We start from the raw sequence: 13009 nt of genomic DNA, 5'->3' as shown, positions 1-13009 counted from the left end.
TCGCCTGTCCAACCGCGTGGGTTTTCCCCGGGTCCTCCGGTTTCCTCCCACTGCTAAAGACCTCTACGCGCAGGCGAATTATTTAAATAAAATTAAACCATATGTTAGTCCCGAAATGACCTAGTTTCTGTCGAGTGGACGTTAAACCCCATTTCTATCTCTCTCTCTCTCACCCGATTATGTAGGTCATTTTTTTTGGATTCTGATACCCGGTAAACATATATAAATCACAAAACAAACTCAAATGTGTCTCTAAATGAACAGTGTACAATTAGCTCTCTGAAATTTTACGATACGATCGTTATCAAAGAAAGCGTTCAGGGGTTGCCATTGTTGAATTGACCAGAGATGCTAACATATGATGATTGGAAAGAGGAGTCATAGGCCATAAGCACCGATTAACTGCACGGCGTGGAAGGAATGTTAGAAAAATGCAATCATTTCCTGCATTCTGGTGAGATTTGCAGCCAATTTGTAAGTTTTATTTGATTTTTAATTCTTTAAACATACATTTGGAAAGAGTTAAATCTGCCAATTGCAGATTTTTGTTTAGACCTGACATGTCATCTAAATTATTAATTAGACATTAATTTACTTATCCAGACCATAATCAACTCTCGGTGCCATCGCTAGCCTGCGATATCTACTGGATTAGAACCCGGTCTGCTGCTGCTGATTAAGAAACAAAAATGGATAATCGAGACTGTTTTTTATCGTATCGACTTTAATAATGATGATCGAGGCTAGGCCCAAAATTCAATCGCTAAATTCTCGGTTCAGAGAGGATCAATTTGACTGAAATTTGCTGCAAATTCCCTCTACATTATCTAGTTTTTCACTATTATAGTGAGAACTGCCAGCTCTTTATCTAATCTCCCATAAGGTATCTTTAAAGTAGCAACACTGTTATTAATTTATAAAGATCAATCAGGCTTTGTCTTTGCATAGAGTTAAAACACAATTTTAAAAACTGTTGAATCTCCACATTTCTTAAATACAAGGCTTAAAAAATCAAATTCCTAAACGGGCTGGATACCAACACAACGTTTGTTTACAACATGTGACGTCATACGAAATTATTTATTCAAGAATATTGCAAATACCAGAGTTTAAACTGTTAAAATTTGTAAATTAATATACATATTCAACAATTTTAGTATGAAAAAAGTTGATTAATGACGACAAATGATTCTGAAGCAATTCATATGTTGCCTCTTTAAGCTTTTGTGAAGAATTCGTCAGGAGTAGACCTTTATCATTTTGCATTGCAATTTTATGAGTTGTAAATGCATTTAGGGTTGCAGCCTTTTGTTACATGCTGAAAGCCCTTTCACAATCAGCATTTGATTGAACGACCACCAATATCGACATTACAACTTTCAACAGCAACGGATATTTGAAATTGCCTGTCGCTGGACTGAAGGTCACTGGTTCGCAGCAGGTGGTGGCCGCTTAAGTTCATCGGGATTTTTCCGACGTGGTTTCCCCTTGTCAGGGGTGCGGGGCGGAAGGCCTGACAAGGACAGCTGTACGGATGGGACGAAAAACCGAGGTCCCGTGTACACATCGGCGTGCACCTAATAGATTCCCTGGCAGTTGGAATTCGATATAAGAGTAAGTCACAGTGGCGTTATCCGGGAAAAATTTCCTTCATAGCACACTTCATGGCGTATACCCGTCTTCACTAGTCCAGTCGGGGCAGAACAGTAGGACGTTAAACTCCGATTTAATTGAGTCTTCACTTGCTGAATACGAAATTATTGTGTTCTTGTTCTGGATTTTAGACACACCCAGATGTGCTTTGGTTTGCGTATGTCTCACAAAGTCCATTTTCCGCCAACATACTTTACCTCATAACCTTCCCCGCGGTTAGATATTCAAAAAACGGAAACGCTAATGAATAATCTGCTTTGGATTTTTGTTTTGTACGAGTCTCAGTCATCAAGACGTTAATTTAATGAGAAACAAATAGGCAGAAACGGCGTGATGACCATCGTTTTGCCTTGAACTTCCAGATCGTAATCAACACTATTAATGGCTGGGGTTTGGGCTTTACGTCCGATCCACCTAGAGTGATATCACACACTATATACTATCACATAATGAGCGTCTATTTATTAGATCAACACCTTTTATGACTATTTACGGACATAAAAAGAAAACAATTCTCCCAATTCCTTGTCTTTGAAATTTAGTGAACGTGTTAGACACAATGACACAGATTCACCTGGCCAAATTATATGGTACAACAGTTCTTGTGTGTTAAGGGTGACAGGAATTGACATCTACATTATATTTTGTTTAGTATTGGTACTTTGTAATATATATCAGATAATGTACCCGTTTATGTGAATACATCCCATTGTGAATTGGATTTTCGGATGAATATTATTGATACATGTTATAAAATAATAGAAGATTATCAAATGATTGGAGCCAGATTAAGAAACAATCATCCAGTATCGTTTCCACTGCTTTTCGAAATATATTTTGGTCTCTAAGTCAATTGTTTCTTCTAATTTGGTAGCTGTGGGTTATTCTAAATATCAACTGCTAGTGAACATTTATTACGCATTGCACAGCCAATAATTAGAATGGAAAATAAAGCAGTTGATACTTTCTAATGACTTGAAATTTATATTTTTGCTCTCTAATCATCGTGCTAAGTGGTTGAAATATATAGTGGTTTGCTATCCTATACATCCTATGCGTTCTCCGTCATTTTTCATTAGACAGGTTGATGCATAATATGCTCCACCGACCACAAATTATTTTATTACTCATCTACGTTTTTATCCATTCCCATTACGAGCGATATTATTATCACCCTGTCGCACTGCCTTACCCAACCGGGAAACCTTGTGCGCGTTGACAGATGGGAACTTAACTTTCCGTGTGCATTTTGGCTTAGAGCGTTACTTTGCCATCTGTGCAAGCAAAGGCCTAAATATGTCGTACCTATTGTTTAAGTTTAAAGGAGCTAAGTCGCTAATATTTAGGACCTAGAAATTGACACAAATGGGTCGCAACGCATACAATAATGTAATATGAATGTATATAAATTGATTTACATTCAATCGGTTCTGTTTTTACTATAATTTCTAATCAGTTACGTTCAGCGAATTACGACAGTATTCTCAATTGAATTTCAATCTCTAGCGACTGGTTATTCCAGCCTACGCCGAGAGTATTTATTGGGCATGCTCTTCAGATAAGAATATAGCGTCACCGTTTGACATGACTTGTGTAATATGCCTAGCCTCGTGTTTCGAGTCCCTTATTACAAATAGCATTGAAACGTATTATGATACACGATTCGTGTACCAATTGTAAAATAATTATTTTGTCTTAAATATTGGATATCAGAAGGCCATCTTTTCCCGGTAAGATCACAACATCAATTTTGATTTAAACCGACAAATAAATCGTGTTTTCAATGTTGAAGATTTTGGATGATATTGAGTTAGAGACTTAGCTACTTTAAAGTTGGATTTGCTCACAAATACTTTTAAGCATCTGAATCGAAAATTTGCAAGTGAAAGGGTATGTTTAACAAGAGCCTTAAATAGCCATTTGATACGTGACGGTATTTGATTAAAGACAAATGTCAAAAAATATATCGGGTATTCCCATATCATCGTAAACGGGTATACCCGATGTGAATTATATAGTAACCATAATACTTTAATATCGGGTATTAAAATATATCAAGCAAACATTTGATAATCTTATACGACGTAGACTCAATATTTGACCCTAATATTATTATTACTGCCTCATATGGGGTATACTCGTTTACGATGATATCATCTTTATAAACGCAGTATACGAGAATTAGATAAATAGCTGACCTCCTATACCCGGACATCTGCACCAGGGCTCAAACTAGGGACAAATTTTAGGGCGAAGTGACTTCTCCCTACAGACAGAATAGGGAGAAGTGAGGGGGACATAGGGAGACTTGAAGAAGAGGTCATATTTCATGCATTGCTGCAACCAATCTTACCAAGTCGTTACACAGTCAATATGCTAAATAAATAAACAAACATCGTTTAGCTGCACACGTATATTTATTTCAGTACATGTCATCATACTCTTACTGGTATCAAAATTACTGTGATAATAAATTACATATACTATATACTAGTACTAAGACAGACTTGACTTTAGCAATACAAATAAGATTTGTGATACCCCTCTATCAAATACATCAATATTTATACCCTTTCGTGACTAAATACATTTAATTACTAGTCCTGGGTCTATTGTGTGATTGTTTTAGCACCTTTCCTTTGTTTTCTCAAATTTGCATTCAATAGCCTTGCTAGGTTTTTCCAGATAACAGGAGAAAATGAATTGAAATGGTGTTTAACATCCTACTGTTCTGCTCCGACTGGGCTAATGAAAATGGTCTATTCTTACATCGAATTCTAACTGCCAAGAGATCTGTTACGTGCACGCGGGACCTCAGTTTTTCGTCCCACCCGGACGACTAGTCAACTGTCCTTGTCAGACCCTCCGTCCTGCACCAGTGACAAGAAGAAAACCACGTCGGAAAACCGATGAATTTTCTCGACCAACACCACTACCTTTAGGCCAGTGAGCCTAGTCAACGTGGCTCCCCCACGGGAGATAAATTATCGGCTATTCCGATTGACCTACATTTATCGGGTATTCCAATAAAAAACAGTTGACCTACCTATATCGGGTATTCCAAAGTTTTAGGTTTTTCCTTCCAACACGCGGTTGTTCTGTTGATTCGTGAAAATAGGAAACACCCTAACTTAAAATTTTGTAACAATGTCGTGTGGCACAGTGAGTACATTTTAAGAACTGTTTTAATTAATATATTATGATCTCGACGTTAATGAATGGCAAGTTGATTTGAACGAAGTCGTGTTCCTTTCAGACAGGTGTTTGATAAGGTGGAGTGGACAATAATCATTGCATTTCTATTGTATCGGCTTGGAATCATTTGAGACAAAAAACATTTTTTATCATTACATACGGTTTAATGTGTTTATAGAAAATGACATTTTATTTTATTTTTGTTAAATGGTTTGATGGAATCCGATGTCTTACGACAGGTCATAAAAACTCGTTATGTGAGGACTCAAATTGACTACTGCGGTTCATTTATCTTGCTTCAAATGTTATACAATATCATTTATTTACATAACAAGCCGGGGGGTTGGATGGCTGAATGGTTAGCACGTGCGCGCTGTATCATAAAGTATGTCATTGAGTCAACTGGCGGGGTTCCGATTCCCCAGTTGTACGTGACAAGGAGTAGGGTCGTCTGTCCAACCTCTTGGGTTTTCTCCTGGTCCTTCGGCTTCCTCCCACTGCTAAGGACCCCTACGCGCGAGCGAATTTTTGAAATAAAATTAAACCATATTAGTCCCAAAATGACCTAGTTTGAGTCGAGTGGACGTTCAACCCCATTTCTCTGTCTCACACACATAACAAGTCCATAATTAGACGATGTCCGCAATCTGCGTTATACACTTCTATGGCGGACGACGACGAACATGTCCAAAAATGCATAACGTCACTCCCAGAGGCTGTCAATGAAAGCCTGCAGTATAGCTTTCTATTCTTATAAAATTAATTAAAGGTCTTATTTAGATTAACAGTAATACACATTTAATATAAATTTAATTGAATCCGCTGTCTAAAGCCCGATAAAAATAGCCCTTCATACTTCACTCAAAGTAAAGTAATTTGACTAAGTTTTCGGTCTATTTATTTGTTATTATCTATTTTTAAAATAGTATAGCAGGTCAGCTATTTCTCTAATTCTCGCATAATCCGTTTATAAAGATGATATCATCGTAAACGGGTATACCTTGTGTCAGGTAGTAACAATATTATACCTGATTATCTAGGTCACGATATACGATTGTCAACTGTTGCTTGATATTGGAATACTCAATATTAAAATATTACTGCCATTTCGGTTTAAAATAAATATTCATGGCTCCGGTAAAACATACCCTTTTACTTGTAAATTTTTCTTTTCAGATGAAAAATCTAGCATCTAATATACATCCATGCAAAACCATACGTATGCTGTTTAATAATGGTGATATACGCAATTCATTTTGAGGCGCTAAGCATATTTTGGCGTATACCACAAAAGAATCACCTTTCTACCCAATTGTTTAAATTACATTGATAACTTCTTTCTGTGCTGCATTGACAAGATTAAAAAGTCATAAAAAAACTTGTGTGAAAACTAATATATACAAACTTGTGTTCTTTATATTGCATTAATATAAATTTTGACATTTGCATTCTTATTACTGCCAATATGGATAAGCTGTTTAACAGATCGACGGTCTTTTCAAGCTCTAGTCCTTCTAGCCCACCAGAATCTGGTACCCAGAACTAGTTAATGAACAGTTTATAATGAATGTCTTGAACAACGATGCCATAATTCTAAAATTAGCAAATGCCACAGGCAAATATCAACATTCGCGATTTCAGCCGTTTGCCGTGAGTAGACGTAACTTTCCGCCAATGACAAGCCGTGACGGAATTTTAGCCCTTCTGCTCACAGAAATATAGACAAGAATACGAGGCTTTAAAGAAGCTAAATCGTTAATATTTGGGACCTAGAAATTGACATAAATGGGTCGCAACGCATATAATAATGAAATATGAATGTTTTTGAACTGATTTACATTCAATCGTTTCCGTTTTTACTCTAATTTCAAATCAGTTATGTTCGGCGAAATACGCCATAAGTCTCAATCAGATGAAAATCGCTAGCGTCTGGTTATTCCAACCTACACCGATATTATTTATTCCGCATACTCTTGAGATAAGAATATGGCGTCTCCGTTTGACATGACTTGTGGAATATGTCTAACCTCGTTCTTCGAGTCCCTTGTTACAAATGCCGCTGAAACGCATTATGGTACACGATTCATGGATTCTTTTTTCAAACGATAATCACTTTAAAATGATTAGACAGTGTTGCGATCAAGAGAGGTCAATGTGAAATACTGTAAAATTCTTAAGGTGTCATTAAGATATGCTTACTTTAGAGACTGTGACTTTCAAACGAATACATAATTATATTATTGATTAAGGATGTGCTAATATTATTGATTAAATATCCTATGGATAATAGTACAGTAGGGATGTGTTACCATGATTATTTAGCCTTTATTGCATAATTTAAAAACCCATTATTTTCCTATTCAATAATTTATGCTTAATTAGTTTTTAATGTTACTGTATGCTATTATAAGACCTTTCATATTTTTAATATTATTCAAATGTTCATTTATTTATTTCTATAATTTAATGACTAAAACAAAACATTAAAAAATCTTATTACATTATAGTTGAACTAGAAAAGGCTAAATCATGGGGACATGGGAAATGTTGCTACACTGGGTATAGAATGACGAAACAAAACACATAAAAACAACACATTCGATACAAGTTTGTCGTGTTTCAACTCAAGTTTTTGTTGTTAAATAGAGACACCTAACTTGAGTTGAAAAGTTCGTTTTTCTTTCAAATTCGTCAATTCTGAACTTAATGGAAGATCTATATTTTCTTGGAATGGTGTCATTAACTCACAAACCGAGTACATAATTTAGATCATAAGGTTTGACCTTGAGTGGTTTCGATCCTAAGTTTGTACGTGACAAGATGTGGGATTGTCTGTCCAACCTCGTGGGGTTTCTTCAGATCATCCGGTTTCCTCCCACTGGCAGAGACTCCTTCGCACAAGCGAATTATTGAAAACAATTTATGTTATTACCGATTATGACAAATTTGTGTCAAGTGGACGTTAATACCCAATTTATCACTCTTTTCTCGTTTACAGGTACAGCCCGTAACAAATCACTATACATACAATGTGAACAGTAAGCGTGTGCAGATAGGAGATGGAAATGTGATTGAAGTGAACGAAGAGAACGAACGCCTGAAAGCTGAGATGGCTGGTCTCCGCAAAACGATTGAACACCTGAAAGCTGAGATAGCTGAACTCCGTAAAATGATAACGACCATTGAGGAAAAGGTCGCAGATACAAAGATACATGGAGCGTGAGTATTATATTACATTTTGCTTTGTCCAACTTACACCGACATGTGTTATACACGAAAATGAAATATGTTTTAACGCCTTACTGTTCTGCTCTAACTGGGCTAATGCAGACGGTCAAATGCCATACAATGTATACACGCGGCCTCGGTTTGTCATACCACTCCGCCTTGCCCCAGTGAAAAGGGAAAATCACGATGAACTTTCTCAGCCAACACCGGGATCGAACCCGTGACCTCCAGACTAGCAGTGAAATGAAATGAAATGAGGTTTAACGTCCTACTGTTTTGCTCCGAACTGGGCTAATGAAGACGGGCATACGCCATACAGTGTGCTATGAGATAAATTTTACCCGGACAGCGGCACTACGGCCTACTCTAATATCGAATTCCAACTGTCAATGGATTTTTACGTGCACGCCAATGTGTACACGGAACCTCGGTTTTTCGTCTCATCCGAATGACTAGACAGCTGTCCTTGTCAGGCCCTCCGTCCTGCATCACTGACAAGGGGAAACCACGCCGGAAAATTTGGATGAACTTTCCCGGCCAATGCAGGGATCGAAACCCGACCTCCAGGCTAGCGAGCCAGCGCCTTACCCACTTCACCAACCAACTCAGTGCCTTGGTCACCTAGCGACCGTGGCTCTTCAATAATTAGGGAGTGTGATTTTGCACCTAATGAACTACATCACTAATTTCTAACCATATTCTATATTTTAATAGCATTAGTTTTGGGTAATTCCGTAGGACGTTAAACCATTTTTAATTTTATTTCAGCTTAACAGTGTGCGAAAGCTGGCGGTATTCTCAGTTATTTGTACTTGTTTATTTACAGATCAAAATGTAGGTGTTCCTGTTGTCCGTTAACTACTGCTAGTTCAATCTGTTGTCATGACGTTCAGCACATGGTGTCAAGCATGGGAGCTTATAAATGTATTACGAAAAAGCCCTTTTTTAGGAGCGAATGTTTACATATTCCCTATTTGGAAAGTGTTCATCAGATATATTTCGGCAAAAACAGATATAACATGTGAGTTAGTTATTTATAATCTTTTAATAGTAAATATTTTTTCTTATGGATAAATAATAGATAATCTCTTATCTTATTAGTAAATAATTTTTTTGGTTCGAATTGTTTTAAATGTACATAAATAATTGATTTCTTAGCACTTGGCACTCTTAGCATGGAAGACCAAACAATTCTTTATTCAATGTTCTTAATTCTTAGTTCTTAATTCATAGTCCTTAATTCTTATTTCTTCATTTGGTGTCGTATTCCGACATTTGTACTCTACACTTAACATTTGTATCTTAAAATCAATATCTGTTTTACAAATCAGACATTTGTCATAAAAGATTTGTGAAATGTGGTTTGGTTTAATTCAATTTTGGTTATATAAAGTTCAAATTTAAGTTAGAAAATCAAAAAATTAACCTACATTTACATTTCATCCGACACATTCAACGAAAAACAAATCTCGAACAATACATTTCCAAATACAAATCTCGAAATACAAATCTTGCAAAACATTTCTCCAAAAACATTACTCCAGAAACATGTTACGAAATTCATTGAACCGAAACATTATGACAAAATCAGCGGAAATCAACCTTGCATACAATAAGTCACCATACTATAATGGGGAATCGAGCAAGCATACATTAAAGGCTCAATACCATGTATAATAATATGTCCCAATCTTTATTCTGGTCAACAAATTGTACTATTTTAGAATATTTCAATTAATTGATGATACAAATTTCATCTTAACACACCTTATTTAAAATTTTTTAAAAATTCAACATAATGGTTTGAAACGTCTAACGTAAACTTTTTCAAATGAAACTTCGATTTAAAAATATTTTCGAACCCTCTGGACAAGTAAAATAGGATGTAATGGATAATTTACACAACAGGTAGGACACTTAAACATCTAGAACTTAGATAGAGATATTATTTATTTTCTGGAGCTTTCAAGCCAGCAAGAGTGTTATTGTCCCTATAAGAAAAATCGCTCGATGACTGTGACTTTGGCGAAACCACGTGCGTGTTATGGATAATCCATAGTTGTATGTTTCTACATATATTGGTTAAGCCGACCTAACATTAAATAAATAAATTGAAAGTAGCCTATTTTTAGTAATTATGTTATTTTTTGATAGCGACACATTGGACACACATAAAGGACTGTATCTCTTCTAAATCATGTAATCATGAATGTGTCAGTAAATAACTAATACTCATGTATTCAATGACGATAGAATAATAATTTCCGATGATGCATAACTGAAATTTCCTATTAAGAACCGTATTGTGTGTGCGGGGGGGGGGGGGTATTTAAAATTTAAAATACGAGTTATCGTGTCATGTTTGGCTGGCAAGTATTTCAATATATTACTTATTCCCTGGCACATTCATGATTACATGATTTAGAAGAGATAAAACACTCTTTCGTTTGAGCAAAAAGAAATATCGCTATGAGACAATAACCTAATTTTTGAAAATAGACTACTTTCAATTTATTTTATTTTCCGAACGCCCGGCCCAATTAGCGATACTACGCACGTGGTTTCACTACAGTCGCGGTCGTACAGCGATTGTCCTTATTGTATATGCTTGCTCCAATTTCCATTATTGTATGGTGACTTATTGTATGCCATGTTGATTTCCGCTCATGTCGTCATAATGTTCCGGTTCGATGGATTTCGAGAAATGTATTTGGAGATTTGTATTTGGAAATTTGTTGTTCGAGATTTGTTTTTCGTTGTATGTATTTGATGAAATGTAAATATAGGCGAATTGTTTGATTTTCTAAAATAAACTATATCTTTATATAACTAAAATTAAATTAAACAAAAATACAATTTACAAATCTTTTATGACAAATGTCTAATTTGTAAAACAAATATTGATTTTAAGATACAAATTAATGTTAATTTTAGAGTACAAATGTTGGAATACGACAACAAATGAAGAAATAAGAATAACGGATTGTGAATTAAGAACTAAGAATAAAGAGCTGTTTGGTCTTCCATATCTTAGTTCTTGAGTGCTTTGGAAAAGCTAATCGTCTGGACTTTTATAATGACATTTCGTAATATTTGGTGATCTAATCAACTCCGAACAGTTGTTATGGGCCAATAGTGTTACAATAGTAAAGCTATTTTATCACAATTCTGTCGTGTCGAAATTAGACATTTCATTGGCTTGGGATAGATGATAATGGTGGCATATTGTGTAGTCTCGAGTGACTCCATATCATACAGTAATGCAATGGTTGTAGCATGACTATCACCAAGGGTAGGTGACGGTAGATGGTCTTAGCCGCATGTAAGTGTATGTTTCGTTGCTTTACAATCCATCTTATTTGGCAGACCTGTGACTTGGACAATTGTGCATCGATTGATATGACGTAACAATTCCAAGATTGTGGCGATGGATGACACCATGTATTTGTTTTCTTTACAGACGCTACAGGTCCACAGCATACAGACATTTTGTGAGGCGGGTGTATGGCATACTCGGAAGGGGAAACGGTGTGGACCTCCCTGCATGTTATAACCGCATCCGTTCAATATTAAAGAACAATGTTGGTGTCCACCATTTTTACATATATGATAGAAATATAATTTAATATAGCGGTCTTGGCTACGGTTGGGCGATTTGAACATTCGGGAAGTGACGTAAATAAAGTAATTCAGTAATGCCTGGGTCCCACTGGGCATTTCTTGAGTATGGGAGATGTAATACCGATGGAAATTAATGTACTTCGAGATGCGTCGGGAACAGGTTCCCTGTTGTCCCGGGCAAACTTCAGGAACGTCGCGAGTCATGCTTGATGTGTCCCCGACCAAATAGGGTGGGAGCACCCCAGCAGCTTTCCAGATCAACGGGGAAGCTCCGGGGAGATGATTTCCTGGAGTTTCTACGACATATTTTATTCCCCCGTGGCATTCGGACACCTTCCAGATATATATTAAATCCCCGGCGAATTTTCGGCTACCATTCGATGAACTTTTGGTAACACATTCCCGATCTCAGGGTTCCATCCCCGAATATTCGGCGACGGTTGAAAAGTGCTGGATTTGCATAAAATACATCTCTTTTCAATCGGCGATCATTTACATAATGTCTAGGTCCCACTGGGCATTTTTGGCCTCTGAGATGTACTGCCGATGGAAATTTATGAGCCTCGGGAGGCCTCGGGAAGAGAGCCAGAGGGAACCATCAGAGGGCACGGGAGAAAATTTGTTTATGTCCACATCATCCACCTAGGCATAAATGAAAATAGAAAGATGCAACAGCTACTTAGACGATTTTTAGTTCATTGATAATTCCTTTGAAATAACTGATTTCGTTTAATTGCGTCACTTTTTGGATCTTCAAATTGGTTTTACGGGTCCGCCGTAGCAAAGATCTGTGTCAAATTTGATCTGGAATTTATTTAATCAGGTCTATCCCCTATGTAAAATTGGTAGACAAAAACATTGTCCTTTACAAAATACAGGACAACTCAACTCAAATTTTTTATTTATCTATGTTTTGCATAAGATGCACATAGAAAAACATATCGTATCTGAGAACCCTTTCGTCTTTGTAATAATTTGCTACCAGGTGAGAGAGTACAAGTTAGAGAATACTTGACCGATCGCTGACCGCTAATTACATATCCTAGTGTTCAGGTGTCACCAACATCAATATGATTATAGTGAAATAATCTATCAATGACAGCTGATTCATTGTGTAGTTCTTTATTTAATATTTTTAATATCAATAATATATGTATACGCATACGTTAATTAACTTTATACCACATCTAAGTTAAGTATAAATTAGCTGAGGTGTTTGAGTCAAATCAGTGGAGCTTGGGGGCTCACCAAAGACGGGTCTCTCTATTTTCTAATATTGTAATACTGCTAGAATAAATTAATGTCCAGTCCA

General features: G+C 36.4%; 1 long non-coding RNA gene across 2 annotated transcripts; it reads left to right on the top strand.

The window, feature by feature from the left end:
- The first annotated feature begins 235 nt into the window (after positions 1–235).
- LOC126814975 (uncharacterized) lies at positions 236–13009 on the top strand. 2 transcript variants are annotated; one of them, XR_007677818.2, is made up of 4 exons: positions 236–474; positions 7847–8067; positions 8903–9097; positions 11537–13009. It is a non-coding gene; the product is annotated as an uncharacterized LOC126814975 (long non-coding RNA). The 2 variants fall into 2 exon arrangements; XR_007677819.2 differs by lacking the exon at positions 236–474 and adding an exon at positions 4733–4815.

Source organism: Patella vulgata, chromosome 3, assembly GCF_932274485.2.
Source record: "Patella vulgata chromosome 3, xgPatVulg1.2, whole genome shotgun sequence".
Classification (NCBI taxonomy): Eukaryota; Metazoa; Mollusca; class Gastropoda; family Patellidae; genus Patella; species Patella vulgata.
Note: the sequence above shows the minus strand (reverse complement) of the source record. Positions and strands in the feature narration are given on the sequence as shown.